This window comes from Phalacrocorax carbo, chromosome 8 (genome assembly GCF_963921805.1).
Source record: "Phalacrocorax carbo chromosome 8, bPhaCar2.1, whole genome shotgun sequence".
Classification (NCBI taxonomy): Eukaryota; Metazoa; Chordata; class Aves; order Suliformes; family Phalacrocoracidae; genus Phalacrocorax; species Phalacrocorax carbo.
In genome coordinates, this window is record NC_087520.1 from 28601637 (window position 1) to 28618018 (window position 16382).

A 16382-nucleotide genomic window follows, 5' to 3' on the forward strand; every position below is an offset into this window, starting at 1 on the left:
TTCGGTCCGGTCCCAAACCTCGAAAGAACCGCTAGTAACTTCAGGGACCCGCGACTCCGTCCCCGCCGCGGCCGGGGAACAAAAGGCGGCTCTCCCGAGCGCGCAGCCGCTCGCCGCTCGGGCCCGGACTTGCAGAAGTTCTCCCCGGGCTGGAGCCCCTGGGGGGGCTCCGGCAGAGCCCTGGGTGGCTCGGGCGTCCCTGCGAGGGGGGGCACGGCGTGCCTCCCGCTACTTCCCGATCTCGGACCGTTCCGGCCGGTTTCTAACTAAAGGATTATACCTAACAGGATTATCTGAAAGTACATCAGCTGCCAGCACGGGGAGATAACAGCCGTTGTGATTTGGCGAGGGTTGTCAGAGAAGTTGCAGCATCACTTCTGGCTGTTCGCACCTTCTCCGCGCTGTGCGTAGTTCACGGAGTAAACCTTACGGCCGGAAGCAATAGTCGTTTCCCAGTGGCTACCATCAGTTACAAAAATATGTTTTAATAATACGGGATGATTTGTTTCACAAATTACCCAAATCTCGGAAAGGCAAAGTTAAGGATGACGCTGTGACTCAGGCTATTTTGAAAAAGACTTAGCTGTTTGCGCTGTGATGTGTCAATAGTACATTGAGCTATTAGCACTGGGCCCTCACACATGCACATAAAGATCCCTTTCACACTGTGTTTCTTCTGGTGCTATGTTTGTCCAACCTCTGGGGCCTTTTGTGAGGCACTCTATGAGATGCTGGGGAAAAGAAGGGTGCTACGCGAAGTCTAAACTTGTGTTAAAACCTGGGTGTGTTTTTTTTTTTAGAACCCTTTCCAAATGAGTAGATAAAGTTTGAACTACAAAGATCACTTTAAGAGGGAGAAATAATGTGTATTCAAATAAGGAGCTTCAGTAGCTGAAGAAAACTTTCTCCTAGAGAAATGGCTTCTAAGTAGAGCTCACGAGCATACTTTTCCGTTGCTGTTTACGGTAACCTCTATCTCAGCTGCTGCGATGTTTAAGTTTGTCAGTGCTGATGCGGTGGCTGCCTCCCTGGTCGAAAGGCGCAGATGTACTTTCACTGGAGATGCAGAGCAGCGTTCCGCTGGAGCGTCCGCAGCCCCTGCCTTGCGCATGCTCTCTGTGCCCAGGCATTAGCATGCTGCTTTGTTAGTACTTAATATAGAAAGACACAGGAGCATGAATTAAAGATGAAATATCAACCTTAACTTTGAATGCTGCTAAGGACTTCAAGAGCACTAAAATGCATAGTAAATATTCGCTGCTTTCTGATATGCCAACTAATTTTGGAAACTTGTAACGCTTACTGACAGCAAGCTTACTGTAAATTTCACTTATTCAGTAACTTTATTATGTAATGCATGGCATGCATTTTTTCAGGCTCTGTTACAGGTTACTGTGCAGGTTTTTGTTGTGGTTTTTTTTTTTATGTCCAAAATCTTGAATGTCTTCCAAAAAGCGTTTTTTTTTTTTTTTGTGTCCATGAAGTGGCTGCAAATGCACAGTTATATATAACCTTTTGACTGTGTTTCTCTTCATTGTACAATGAGAACAGAGCACGCATTCAGAAAAAGTCAAAAGTAACTAACTTTTGACCTATTCAAAAATGCATTTCAGTTGCTGTGCTCCTGAACATAATTTTGGCAAGTATCTGTAGGCCAGGCTTCCAATCTGCAGCAGAAGATATTTTAATTAACAGAGTGCAGCTCATGATGCGTGTGTCTTATAATAGATATCTTTGTATGCAAAAGGCCTGATCCAGGGCAGACTGACACACGCAAAGCTGTGTTGCTGTTGCTGTGAGCTCTTCTTTGGCTCAGCTGGGAAAGCAGCAACATGGTGTACAGGTGTTTCAAGGATGGAAGAGGAATTTGTGAATGAGTTCCTAGAAAGAAGAATCTTAACTGTGGTAATCTAATCTTATTTTCTGCATTGTTTATAATCTATAATTATAGGAATCACTGTAAGGTTTGTTTGTTTGGTTTTTTTAAATTGTTCTGGAAAAAGAGTACATTTATTTTGAAATATTTCTTCCCTCCCTCGTTTTCTATCCCTTCTGTCCTTTTCCCTGTGTTCCTATGGAAAATAAATGATTACTCTGTTAGGCATTGGGATGTCCAGAGGGCATAGAAAAAACGAGTTGAAATATTTACTCTGCTGAAGTAAATGGGAGAGCTGTTATTGATTTCATTGGGGACAGTATTTCACCTCAAGTCTTTCTGAAACTCATTTGAGTATCCTGCTCACTCATCCATGCCTGCTTCATTGTTAGGAGCTGAATCCATATTCTCCTTGTGACAGTGACATTGCTTGTGACAACTGCCAGGAAGCAGGAAGTGTGATGGCAAGAGTAAACACGTTGCATGGTAGTATGTATGTGCAAAAGGAGAATTATTTATGTGAAAATATTCTCAGGATCATTAAGAAAGAGTTGATGGCGTATGGCCTACCTGTGGAAAACTGTAACTTGTATCACAATGTCTGAAAACAATTAAACTTAAAGCCTTTTAGTGTAAACGCGTTGCACTCTGCGAGACAATGCTGTCTTCCACCTGCATGCTTTAAACAGGTTTTCCCAGGACTGTGTGGTTTTTTTCCCTTTTGTGGGTACAGCACTGGCAAAAGTGTGGCAGACTGACCCATGAATCTCCAGGCAGGCCATGGGATCTCACCGTGCCTGGTGAGACTAGCAGTGGGAGGAGGATTGCAGCAGCAGGAGTCCTGCCCTTGTAACCACATGTGCTTGGGAGCTGTCCTGGCCCATACCTGCAGGTACCCTTCAGTTGGATTCCTTCTCCAAGCTGCTTTTTAACAGCACTGTCGTGCTTTCGAAATCGGTTGTCAATACTGGATATTCAGACTTAAGGGTAAGGTATGTAATTTGGGGGTTTTTTTTGGGGGGGGAGCAATGGTTTTGAGTATGACAGGCATTTGAAAAGGGACTAAAGTACATAAGTATCTCTGCCATTATGTTAAGTACAGCAGCTTCTAGAAGATTCCAGATTGGGATTATTTTTGTTGAGATGTTGTGCAACATCGTAAGCACATGTAAAGGGCAAAAGAGGAAGTAAAGACACAGAAATACGGTGATTTGTCCAAGGTTATGCAGTCAGTCACTGACATAATCAGGGCCACGACCAAGGTATTCTGAGATTCAGTCCAGTGGTTTATGCTGAATCTCATTCACTCTAATAGGATTACTTACATGTTTAAACTAAAGCATGTGCTTAAGTGCTTTGCTGGATCAGGGCCATATTTGATAAGTTGTCAGTGCTTGTGTGAGAGTACATGACTTGACCCTGCATGTGTCTGGCTGGTGGTGGTTCGGGATAACAACGATCCACCTCTACTCATGGAATTGCATGAGTGAAATCATGGTCTGCCTTTTTCTGGAAGAGTCCTGCTGTGGTGTACTAAAAAACATTCACCAAAAAGATAGCTATAAAAATTACAGAAAGTTGAGGGAGACCAGCTGTTGTAAAACATTCTGCTTTTGTTTTGATCCTTTTTATGGTTCTGCAGGTAGAGAATGATTTTGGTTGTTTGTTATGGTTGAGTAGTTTTTCTGAACAAACTTTTTTACTTTTTGAGTAAATTACATGTCTTGTACTAAAAATATTTAGGGAACTACTATTCATCGTAGCAAATACTTTTTTTTTTTTTAATTAAAGGAACCATAATTCTTATAATGCAGTTTGGAAAAAGGAAAACTCCAAAACCTAAACACATACAGCTCAGTCCTTGAGTTATCATTATATTCAATTCCAGAATCCTTACTTCATTATTTAGCTGTGTCTACATTTTATAGTGTTTATCTCTTCTACACAGATTGTCCTTGAAGGATACAAATTTCAGACATACATACATTAATTTAGGCACTAGCATACATATGTGTGAATGTCAGAGCTTGATGTTTTTGGCTGAAATATTTTGCATTTTACAAAGGAAGCTCCAGAAGGTTATCTTGTTCTTCCAGAGGTAAAGTGAAGACAGCAGTAGTTTAGTAGCATGCTAAACTGGGGCCATAAGTAATTTCTATTAGCGTGTGTTGTTAGGAAAAAATGGATTACAGTTATGCAAATGATTGAAAATTACTCTTCTTGCAAATTTAGTGTGGCTATATGTGTGTAGGTTTTTCTTTCATATAGCAGATGGTGAGAGACAATGGGTGCATGTATTCTTCTAAGATAGAAAGCTCTGTGCTTGCTCATCATCTGCCCTGCATATATGCTAGTTTACTTCTGGGCTCTGGTCTGATGCGGCCAGGGTAGTCTCTGGTGACTGGAAGATGATGTGTGCTGTGGTCATGTGTGTACCTACGGTTTGACCATGACAGAGGTAGCCCCAGGTGATGGGAGAGTAGCAGAAAGCACCAAGGAGTTCCCACAAAGTAGGGAGTAGAGATGCATAAGCAGAGACACAAATATGGGTCTTGGTGGAGACAGTTTAAATAAGGGATGGGGAACTTTCTGTTGCAGTATCAACTCAGTGAATGCCATTTTATCTTCAGTATTTCCCTTTCATCTTCTGGCATATGTGGCAACTGTGCTGAACTGCTTCTTTCCCAGAACAGCCCTCCTCTGCCTCTGACGTCTCAAAACCTGTGCAGGCAACTACTGCTGGCGAGCAAAAAAGTTCCCAAAATATTTGGCTGTCCAATCCAGCACTAAAAATGTTGGATATATAATTCCCAGTGCTTAGAAGAGGAAGTGCAATGATCAGATGAGTATGTTCACATGAATACTATTATAATTTGTATGATTACCATGGCTTCCATTATGTTGTTTTTCAGGATCAGTCATCCCACATGTGTCATGATGTACTTGAAGAGCCGGCTTTGAAAGGAAACCTCTGTATGCCAAAGGCAGAAACTGTACAGAAACCTATGTTGCTCAGAATGAGCATGTGTAATGGTGATACTAATTGGATTATGCAGTGTACATTTTTTGTTGATGAAATAATGCAGATCCTATACTGAATGAACCATTTGTTATCAAGACATATAGAGTTGGTTGTATATAAAGTATACTTAGTAGAAGTCAATTTTAAAAAATATACTTTAGGTGTTTTCATTACAGTGGGTTACCATGTGTTAGTAAGATACTTGTAATAATGTGCAGTAATAGATTAAGAGTTTGAGTTTAATGCTTAGAGGTAATCTGGAGTACTTGTGGTATGTTTGGAAATTACTAGTGGGTGTGTTTTAAAATAATGATAATTTACAGTCACAACTTTGGTGCATGCATACCATGGACATGGATACCCACTCACATGTCTGGCTTTAGAGTGAGGGAATATTGACCTAATCTGCTGGGATGACAAGAGCCTCATTCCCATAGTGTTGCCTGCATCAAACATACTTCATGCAGAGGTACCAAGTCCCACCTAGCCCTATAAGGAAATATTATGAATTTGTAATAAAATCTAAAATAGAAACAGAGGAAATAATAGCTTATATTCTTTGGCGGATATGAAATGAAAGTAGCTTGCGTTAACTGTAAGTTGTGTGACTCATTTGTTGCGTTTTTTTGCAGTGTCCAGCAAGGCGAGGCCAATCAAACTGTGACCTTTGGGTTATGCTGCAGGCTTTTATTAAATTTAGAGTTAATACATGTTTATATATTTGTTGAATTCTGACACTCCTTAAAAACCTAACTAATGCTATTGAATGATGATAATCTAATTTAAGGGGAGAAGACTTTGTACAGCACTACTCCTACCTTTTAATCTGTAATCACATTTCCGCTGCCATAAAATTGAGTACTGTTATACAGACCTAATGGCAGGGTTGAATTTTCAAATGCTTCAAACTCTTATCTGATAGCCGTCCTCTATGCTGTTACCTGTCTGTGTGATGTAGTTATAGAGTGCCAGTCACCATAGTATCTTTGCAATGATTGCTACCAAAATTGAGAACTCTGAGGTGAAAATGTAATCAGGGCTTTAGATAACAATGTCATACAAGTGCCTTCTAGTCTTTGCTGCTATGTTCCGTTCAGATGAAGACTTTGATGAGATCATGCTTGCTGCCATGTTATTCATTATTTATTTTTGTAACAAGGTTTCTATTTCATACCTTTTCAGCTGCATGTTAGCACCTGTCAGACTAATCCAAATTCTGTTTTGAATGTATTCTCTCTGTTGGTACCTAAAACAATATATTGAAAAATACAGGCATTATAGGGCTGCTGAACTAGCAAAACCAAAAAGGGAGACTGTCATTATACAGCTGGTTCTGCCACAGGTACCTCAGATATCCAAACAGATGTTTTCATGAATTTTTTCAGACACTTCATGGTAATGGACAGACAGGCTGAAAATACTATTTTCATCACATTAAAAATAACAGAGTTTTATGAGCAGGGTGCTGGAGATAAGATTGACCAGTGCTGCAGACTCAATTCTCTTGGAAAAGGTATGCTACAAAACCTAGACAATATTAGTTTTAAACAGTTCATCTAGTTTTCAGGTTTTTTTGTATAGTTCGTGTGCCAGCTATTGGCATTGGTGTTCTCCATTTCCTCCTTCGTGGCCAGTTTGCCCAGCAGCCAGCGTTTTGTTGACAAGCCCTGTATAAGTATCAAGAGAGAAAAGTAAAGCTGTCCATTCTCAAAAACTGCAAATTGAAAGTATCCCTTAATATCCCTTTAAGCTTGATTTAAAAAAAAATCATGGGTAGAAAACTACTTGGAGCTTTTTTCCCCTCTAGCACTTGTATCTCAGCTTTGTTTATGCTCATTGGAGACTGATTCAATGTGGGCGTCTTTCACTTACTTATATGGGCATTAGATCAGGCCTGCCCTTGGCATTTCATGGGAGAAATTGTCATCAATTCAATGGTTTATTTTTGCTGTTGTAAGGTTATAGCCCTTCTTACTGTCTGGGTCACTATGAGCATGTATTATCCTTCCTGGCCAAAGACTTGAGAGCTATGACTAAATCTTATGGAAAAGAGTGGGTTGTGACATAGCGAAGTAAAAAATGAAGGCTATGTTGGGATGAAATGCCAGTATTTGGACTGGCAACCTCTGAAGTAAGGGATCTGTTTGTCTTCTGCTTTTTTAAAATTTGTTGTTGTTGTTGGCATGACTTTATCTGCTACTGGCCGAGGTGAGGGCTGCAGAAGCAATAACATGCATATCTCCTCACTTTCCTCATCTGCTTTATGAAGTATGTAATTGATGATTATGTAAAATCATTATGTTAAAGCAGAATATTGCTTGCATAGAGACATTTACATTTGGATTTTGTTTTCTCTATATTTGATATTCTGAAGAGTTCTGGTCAACTGGGCACCCTAACAAAAGGTTGTAAATATGTTTAAATTACCAGTATGATAGGATTTGTGGAAAATGAAGTCCACATCCAGATGATTTTGGTCACTTGAAGCATGTTGTCTTCATCTCTCCATTTTTTTTTCTTATGAGAATTTTTCAAGAGAAACTCTCCTGTGTGTAACACTCAAAGTGGATATAGTTTACATTGTAATTCTGTAAACAGTTAATGTCAGAGAAATTAGATAGGGATCTAAAAATAAATAGTTTTAGATATGCGAATTCATAAAGTATTAGGTTTTGGGGTTTGGTTTGGTGGGTGCTGTGGTTTGTTTTTTTTTTTTTTGCAAGGAACCCATGCATGGAAACAACCTGAGCTGTATGAATCATCCTTTCTATCCCAATGGGACAACTCCTCTATTTAAAGTGACTGATTGATATAAAGGTTTGTAGTTTCAGGATGTATTTAAACACCTTAGTGTTGATTAACTGTCTGATTTTGATATGAAAAATTGTGTTTAAAACCATGCAAAAGCCAATTGCTGCATAGTGGAATAGCTTATTTTCAGAATAGATCAAATTTTCTGCTGTTCTTTTTATGCTACTCTATAGTCATATGGTTTAGACAAATAGTTGAATTTTGAATGGTTTAGGATACTGTATTTCAGTGTTACTTTGTTATTAAAAAAGGGCTTTTGTTAAATTGTACTTTTATCAGTAAACTGTTTTACTGATAAAGGATTAGCAGTCCTCTATTTTTTAAGCAATTTGCTTTCTTAAATAAGAATTTGATTAGGCATGTGAAAATAGCCATTCTGTTTGCTTTAGTAGGTTAATGCTGTTACCTTTGTGGGTTCTTGGCAAGCATGTAAATGAAATGGTGATAATAATAGGTGGCCATGTAAATATGGGGATATCATGGTATTTATTTGTTCTAGTGAAAAACTTGATAGTTGTGGTTTCCTACCACAACCTAACATGGTTTTTTTTCTCCTATTGTTTTGCTTGATATGGTTTGAAATATATTAACCTTACATTAAAAAAACAAAGCCTACTCTATATATGTGGCAAAATTAACAGAATTTTACAATGCATTTTCTGCTCTTTTTCACAGCAGACCTGTAAGTAAAAACAAGACTGATCTCAAGACTGTACACGGGATGCACCACAGATGTAAATAAATACATTGTGAGGTGCAAACACGAGAGCTTAATGTAGAGTTGCACTACAAGCTAATCATTAAAGTAAATAATAGTGACATTCTGTTTGTGGTTTTCTGAAAGTGTCCAGTAACTGTATTTCAAATGATAAAATGAAGTAATTTGTATCAATTTATTCTGTCCTGCCAAATAATTTACAGGAGCAGGATAAGGGATTTAACAGACACTTCTGCTGTCCTTTCCTTCTGACATGATTAAAACCTACTTAAAGTTATCTTTATGCTGCCGTGGTGGCGCAGATGAGACCCAAGGAGTGCATGTTGAGTGGTAAATCAGTTGTTATGTCATACAAGTCAGCCTGGCTTCCTAAATGTGGCTTGCATCATTGCTTCTATGATAGAGATCTACCTGTTGTTTATGACATAGCAGAAGTGCTAGTAAGGAAAGCTGCCTTTGTTTTGTTCTCATACCTCTATCTAAGCATTTTTTAACATAATAGTTTGCTCTGGGATCTTGGTTGATATTTGTAAGGTGCATAGGGTATTGTATGGCTCGTTGAAAATATGTAATTGTTGTTTCAGGGATTTGACATATGTGCATTCTCAGTTCTGATGGTTGTCTTACCTTGGTCGTCTTAAAGTAATGTTCGAATCAGATGTGTGTATCAGTGGCTTCAGTGAAGTGTTTCAGTACCCCGTCCTCCCCCAGTCATCATGCCTTACGGAGATGATGACTTACTTCTGAGATTTTGCCTTTGTGCAATCAGCTTTGTGGGAGGACCCTTGCAGCGTGCTCTGCGTCAGCACATTCTGTGGACAACTTTCCCATGTCCCCTTGGTTCTGCTGCCTGCTTTGGCTTAGACTTGCTGGCCGATAGCATACAGCAAAAGCCTGAAATTCTTGGAGCTGCTGAAATTCTGGGGACAGAATTTCAGTTGATGTGCAGCTCTGACTGAAGAAGGTGAAAGGCGGGCAGTGCAATCTAGGGCCAAATGGAACTCAGAGGGATTAATCAAATATAATATGAAAGGAAAACATAGTAGTTCTGTTGATTAAATACCTACTCACGTAGGCAAACCAATAGCACTTCGGTATTGGGCATACACAGATTTGTGATATGTCCAGTGTACAGCTTGGAGACCAGTCTTGCTTTTCTACCTGTAACTCTTCTCAAAACACAGCTATAAAATTGTATTGTGAGCTTCTATGTTTATTTTGCCTCAATCTGGACTATAGCTTGCCCGGTTTAAGTAGCAAACTGTTTTTCTAAATTTAGTTGGCAAACAACTTGTGATAGGATAGCAGCCTTTTTCTGTCTTCTCCATTAGAAAGTATTTTGAGTAAGGGTAGTGAAGATTGGCTTTGGCGTCTATCAGCACAAATACATTGCTGGTGATAACATATACAAGTATGCTGCCTATCTTCCTGTATTCTTGTCTCTAGTAAATAGCAGTATTTCAAGGAAGGTCTCAGAATTTGCCCTTTTGTTAATAGTCTGGCAGAGAGTTTGCATACTAGAAAAGAATCCCGATTCTTCACTTGGTAATGTATTAAAGGGTTTTTTGATTTTTTTTTTTTTTTGAGCTTTGTGTTGGTTTTTGTAAGGAAAAAATGGCAGCTGTTACTTGTAGTACATGTCACTAATGAATGTTGAATCAATAATGTGACTCTTGTACAGTCACATGTTTTTTAAAATGCAGACAATGTGTATTGGTCTGCATCAGTTGAAACAATCTTCCATGCTTGGAAAATGTGGGCAGAGGCTATTTGCTCTACAGGACACATCAGGATACGTACATCATCTCTGGAGATCATGGGGCTCCTTGTCATCGCTTTTAACTTTTGGACCAATAATTAGCTGAATTCCACTGTGGCTCTCTGCATCATATTTCATGTTATTTTGTGTTTATGCAGAATTATTTCTAAATATAAGTTTTTAAGGTTATTCCATCATGAGGCGTTAAGTGAGAGACAGTGATGATAGAGCTTGATTCATATTATATCTAACTGCAGGTGAACATTATGTTGTTATGCTTCATTCTCAGTGTTTCTGTGACTCAAAAATTATGATAAACACCATTAAAATACCATTACATAAATAGAGTGAATATTTAAAATGGATGTAAAAGGGTAGTCTAGAAATCATAAGAATATAATAGCTATCCATATACTTTTTGACTTGATAAGGTATTTGTAGATCTTCCGAGTTTCATTTATTCTCTTCATGGGTGAGAACTGATAGCAAGCATACACCTTGCTTTCTGCTGTCCAGATGTAACCTTTTTCTTTTAAAATAAGTATGAAAGTAAAAAAGAAGGAATAATTTCCATGGAGGAAAATAAGTTCTGGTCCTTCAGAATCATGAACTCAGATTGATACTTTGCAGGTACAGTGAGTGCAAGCAATGTACCACAAATCTGGCACAGAATTTTGACAGTGAGAAACCTTTGATCTCCTCCTTCTTAACTATTGTTTTTCCATTTCTTCTTATTTTGTTGAGTCTTACTATTTTACTTCATCTTCCACACTGCTGTGGTCAGAAGCAGTCATTATATTCTCTGTTGCCAAAGGAAATGGCCATTTGTTAATTTAGAAAAAGAATAGAGAAGTGGCTGTGAAACACCTTAATGAGAAAGAGGGAATGGTGTCTGGGGAACGTTGTTAAACATTTACAATTTGGGGATCGAGAATTTTCAGTCTGCCTGCGTGTCTAAACTCCCTGCAGTTTTGGATGTTGTTTGGCAGATTTGGGTGTTGTGTTTGATTTGGTGTTTGTGGGTTTTTTGTTTGTTTGTTTGTTTTCTTTTTTTCAGGGGAGAAGAGGGTGAAAATACATGTTATTCAGATTTAAAGATTTCCTATACATTTTGGCAAACTGATCTTTGGTTCTCATTTGATCAGAAGAAAGAGAGAGGTTCATGTTTGCTTCTTCATTCAGTTGGCGTATGGCACCCAAGCAGAGGAGCTCCTATCTGCTGCCTTTTTCTGAAACTCTAGTTGCCAGTGATCTGTGAATGTAGAAATAAGAAATAACAAGATTTTAGATGATGAATCTCAGTATGTATGCTAGAGCAAGGCAAGTTGCTTTATTGATCCCAACTACTGAAGTTTTCCCTGCGAAGATGATTTATGTTTATCTTAAAAAAAAATCAATGAGACAAACAAACTGAACTTAATGTAATAACTGATTTAAAACATACTCAACTTTTTCTTTCTCATCCTTACTTTCTGTAATCTTCTATGGATTCAAAAGAAATGGGTGCAATCCTGCTCTTACACATATATCCTCTTTGAAGAAGAGAGATGTTTCTGCTTTTGGATTGAGCTTCATAAACTTGATGGAAAAAATTCAGCTTGGAGGGTGTATTTTGAAGTAGTAGTTTCTTGGGCACTGAACCGTTCATCTCCTAAAAGGATAAAGCCACTTCTTTGTACCTGCTGACAAAGCAAAGGAGTCAGTACTGATAATATGTTATGTGGGGACAGGCTGTAATGTTGGTGAGTGTACTCTGGCTTCTGAAAAGCACCAGTTCTATCTGGCCTCTCATCCTTGCCAGAAGCAACACATTTGCCTCACTGGAAATCATAAAAATGGTCTCCAATTGGTTTTGTCTGCACTTTTACTACATAAATGAATCATCATTATGTTTTCTCCAGTATAGATGCCAAACAAAAATGAAACAAAATGCTACATTCAGTTGCTTCAAGTTGGGAAGGTCTAGATAATCTTCATCTCTGAAGTGTGAAAGAACTGACACACAAAATTGCAGCTCTGGCAACAAAGGTGGTGTGGATTTTTTTGGGTGGTGTGGTGTTTTGGGTTTTTGGTTTTTTTTCCAAATAACTACCTTATAGTTGGAGAATTGATGTTTCTTAAGAAAAGAATACATAAGAGACTTGAAGTATCTATGCTTTAACAGTAATACTGGAAACAGCAAGGTGAGAGAGAAGACAGTGTTGTTACAGGCGTGGCTGTATACATGCAGGCTATGAGCTTAGATTTGGGATGAGAAGAAAGCCTTTTGCTTCCAGAGGAGTAAGGTGCTGAGGCAGCCTTCCTATAATAGTGGGGGCAAAGGAGTAGTAGTCACTTTCAAGCCTCTGAGTTTATGCTAAATGTCATATTCTATGGTTGGCTGAAACAGGGACCATGGGGTTGATTGTACTTTTAATCTTGTTTAATGTGGTTCTTTTAGGCTTTGTGTTTACATTCCTAAACCTATGATATTAACGTTTTGTTATGCACTCTGTGATCCCAAGTGAATCTTTGATTTGGACAAGGCAACCATAGATGTGATTGCCTTACAGACTCAACACCAACTTTGGAGTTATGCATAACAGCTAGTAAAGAAAATTTGTGCCTGAAGTCTAATTTTATAGTGGAAAACTATTACAAATGAGATTTATAGATGCTAGGGAGTTACCTAGTATCTGTGAACATAGAGAGATTACTTAGTTATTCCTTTAGAAATGGTGTGCTTTTCCTTGGTGGTGGTGGGGAGGGGAAAGGTCTTTAAGTGTCTGAAAGAGGCGATGGAAAAACCCACATCTTGTAGAAGTTTGACAGTCTGTAGAAGCATGGTATCAAATTATTAGATAGTTTGTCTTGATGTGGGTGTTCTGACAGTGCACATCAGATAATCATCTGCTTCTTTACCTCCATGCTCTGCTAACTGGTAGCTACCTCAGTTCCAGGTTTCTAAAAATAATCTGGTGTCAGGCATGTGAATAAGAACTTAATTTTCAAAAAGCATTTGGACAATAGAACTAAGTAGCCCTTCAGAGAAGTATATGAAACACTTGCAAAAATTTGCAGCCCGCCTTGGTGTCCATTTGTGTTCATGAGCAATGCAAGTCTGTTTCTCTTCTCTAGAGATCATAAATTTGAAATTATGATAGTGGGTATCTTTATTTTGCTTTTAATCCATGGAGACAAAGTATTTTGTGTTATTTGTGTAAAAAGTGCCATCTGCCAGCACCATTGTAAATATTCCAGCCTAGCAGGAGTAGCTACTACAACTATTCAGTTCTTTGCAGATCTACTCCTCCACCCCAAGTCTGGACACTTAATTACTCATAGGCTGACCTGACTGGTTTGTGTGGCAAAGGGGAAACTCAGATTCCTTCATACAGTTGGTATTTTCTGCCATTGCAGAACATAGTCTCTTCATTTTTAAATTTAAGCAAGACTGTTGACAGCACCAGTTGTTTGTATATATATATGATAAAAGTGGAATTACAGTAGAGTAAATTAAGGATTAGAGTTAAATTATGGATTACTAGTTAATATCAAAGGTACATAGGTACAGCATAATTCTGTTGTTCAATCTTTCCTTGAAAAGTCCAGTTTATAATCCTATTTAGGTAGCAAATCGATGCATTTTATACAACTCCTTATATCATTTTATAGAGTATTTGTGCTTGCATACATAGTGATGAAATACCTGTTTTTGTCTAGAATTGCAAGGATACTTCTATCTTAGCTTAACTTTACTAGATCAGTAAATTAATCTAAAAGGAATTCAGTTCTAAAAGAGCTCTTGTATTAATTTTCTGCAAGCAAATTAGGAGATTTTGAGAATGCAGCATTCCTAGGAAATACACTTTCTTCTTTATCCTGTGATCTTCATTTGTTTCTGTGTTTAGTCCAGTGTACAAAAATAACAACATAATTTCTCACCTACTCGTACAGGGAAATTTCTTCTGTCCTCTATGATTATTATCTCTTTCTAATTGCTCTTATGATTTTTTTTAAATATTTCTTTATCCTGTATTATTAGAAAAACGTAGGTGGCATGTTTGTTCATTTTAAACAGAGATTATTTGGTGACTTCCTGAGATGGTCCTCTGGTTGGAGTATATAAAATGGAAACTTCCTCCCGTTCATTTTCTTTGAAAAGTTGCATTAAATAAGGGTAAATCTGAGCAGAAGTTGTATGTCAACAAACAGTATCTTGAGAATTCTTCAACTAGGGCAGAACCAGTTTAGTTTTTGTTTACAAAAGAGATGGCCCAAATGAGTGGTACAATAGTCAAAGATCTAGTTAATCATAGCTCTTTTTTAAAGCCTCTCAGTTGTAGCACTGAATGTGGTAGGCTGATGTTTTTGGAAGTGATCATTCGGTTGAACTGGTTTTGAGTCTCAGACTTAAGTAATTTGTAGATTAATTTCAGAAGTCCAGAAAAACTTGAAAAGTAGGAAATATCTGTTAGTTCTGAGGTTTTAAGAATCGGATGGCTCTTTCTGAACACCAGTAGCCTCATTTTTAGAGGTCTGATTATTTGCATTTGCAGCATGATTCCCTGGAAATTACTGAACTCAAAGTACTGTGAAGATTTGCTGCTTGGTTATAAGGCAGTTTGAGTGCAAAAAGCTAATTGTCAAGTTTCATTGCTGCTTTTTCTTAGAATGGCCTGGGACAAGAACATAAGTCTGTACAATTAAAGTGTGACTAAGAACCAGTAATCAATTTTTGAAAGAGGGTTCTAGCTTTGTCTTTTTTTAGAAGTCTGGGTTCATTTGTTGTTGGAGTTAAAGTTTGAAGCAGGTGGCTATAGCTGATGTAAGTTTTCTTGAAAGCCTCAATTATCCAAAGTAATGATTCTTCCTACTTCAGCTGCTTAATACTAACAGTAAGATTTTGTTTATGCTTGTGCATCAAATTGGTAATGAAGTATTTTGTCTGGATGAAAAAATGAAATATAAATTATTGCTTTTTCTTGTAAGGTGGACTTTAAAAAAGGGGCTGGGAGATCTGTGAGGCTCTCTTACTATCACAGAATCCTGAAGTTTGATGTCAGTGCATTTAGCCTTGGCCTAATATATCAAAAAGTTTTAATGGTCTACTGGTTTGAGAGATATGGGCTGGGGTCTGACTGGCTGGGAAGCAGATCTGTTGAAAAGGACCAGTGAGTCCTGCTGCCTGGTAGCATAAATCAACAACCTGGAGCAGATTCATGGAGGGCCAGCAAGATGGTCAGTCCCTAGCATGCTTACCCTGTGAGCCAGAGGCTCAGGGAGCAGGACTTGTCCAGCCTGGAGAAGGGAAGGCTTCAGGGAACTTGACAGCAGCCCCAGCACCTGTGAGGAGATGGAGCCAGGCTCTTCACAGAAGTACATGGTGGGAGGACGAGAGGCAAAAGGCACAAGTTCAGACTGCATATAAGGGTGGGGGGGAATCCCTTTGAGGATAATGGGGTATTGGAACAGGTTACCCAAAAGGTTGTCTCTATTCTTGATGGTTTTTAAGACCTGACTGAAGACAAGCCCCAAGCAAACAGTTCCTGAATTCAGTGTGGCCTGTGCTTTGAGCAGAGGTTGGATTAGAGATCTCCTGCTGTCCCTTCCAACCTGAACGATCCTATGATTGCACAAGGTGAATAGGTAGCAAAGATTAATTTGATCCTTCTCTGTACGATTTTAGAAAAAATGGATCTGGAAGAGTGGCATTGTTTCACCCTTTGCCTGGAAGGTCCATGTGGTGGGAGAACCAAGCACTTGTTTTCTATTCAGGACAGCTATCTTAACTCTGTTGGTGAGAGTTTACTTTCAAGATGAAGGTCTACAATGGGAATCCTGGTCCTGGAGGGGGTGTGTGTGTACTGGTGTGAGCAAGCTGATAATTATGATCTGTCCAGAGCATATGGATTTAATACAGCCAGCTGCATACCTCTCCCTTGGTAGTTGCATATTAACTCATGTCATCCTAAAAGAAATAATTTTTGTTTAGCTCCATGTAATCTTGCTGTAAGGGATTGCTAGTGAGAGCCCATCAGTTTGGTTTGGCAGATGTTACAGTATAGAGATCAGTGTTTATACACTGTTATTTCTTTCAAACTCCAGTCTGGAATATGTGTCACTGGTTCCTGTTAGCTTTTTACATGTGTGCCTGGGTTCTTGCTTCTATAATTAAGTTTTAGAGTTTCATCTTTCTTTCTTCAGAATTACAGTC

General features: G+C 38.6%; 1 protein-coding gene across 2 annotated transcripts in view; it reads left to right on the forward strand.

The window, feature by feature from the left end:
- TOX3 (TOX high mobility group box family member 3) overlaps nucleotides 1-16382 on the forward strand; it is a 75968-nt gene that overhangs the window by 338 nt on the left and 59248 nt on the right. The gene's annotated exons all lie outside the window — the stretch shown is intronic.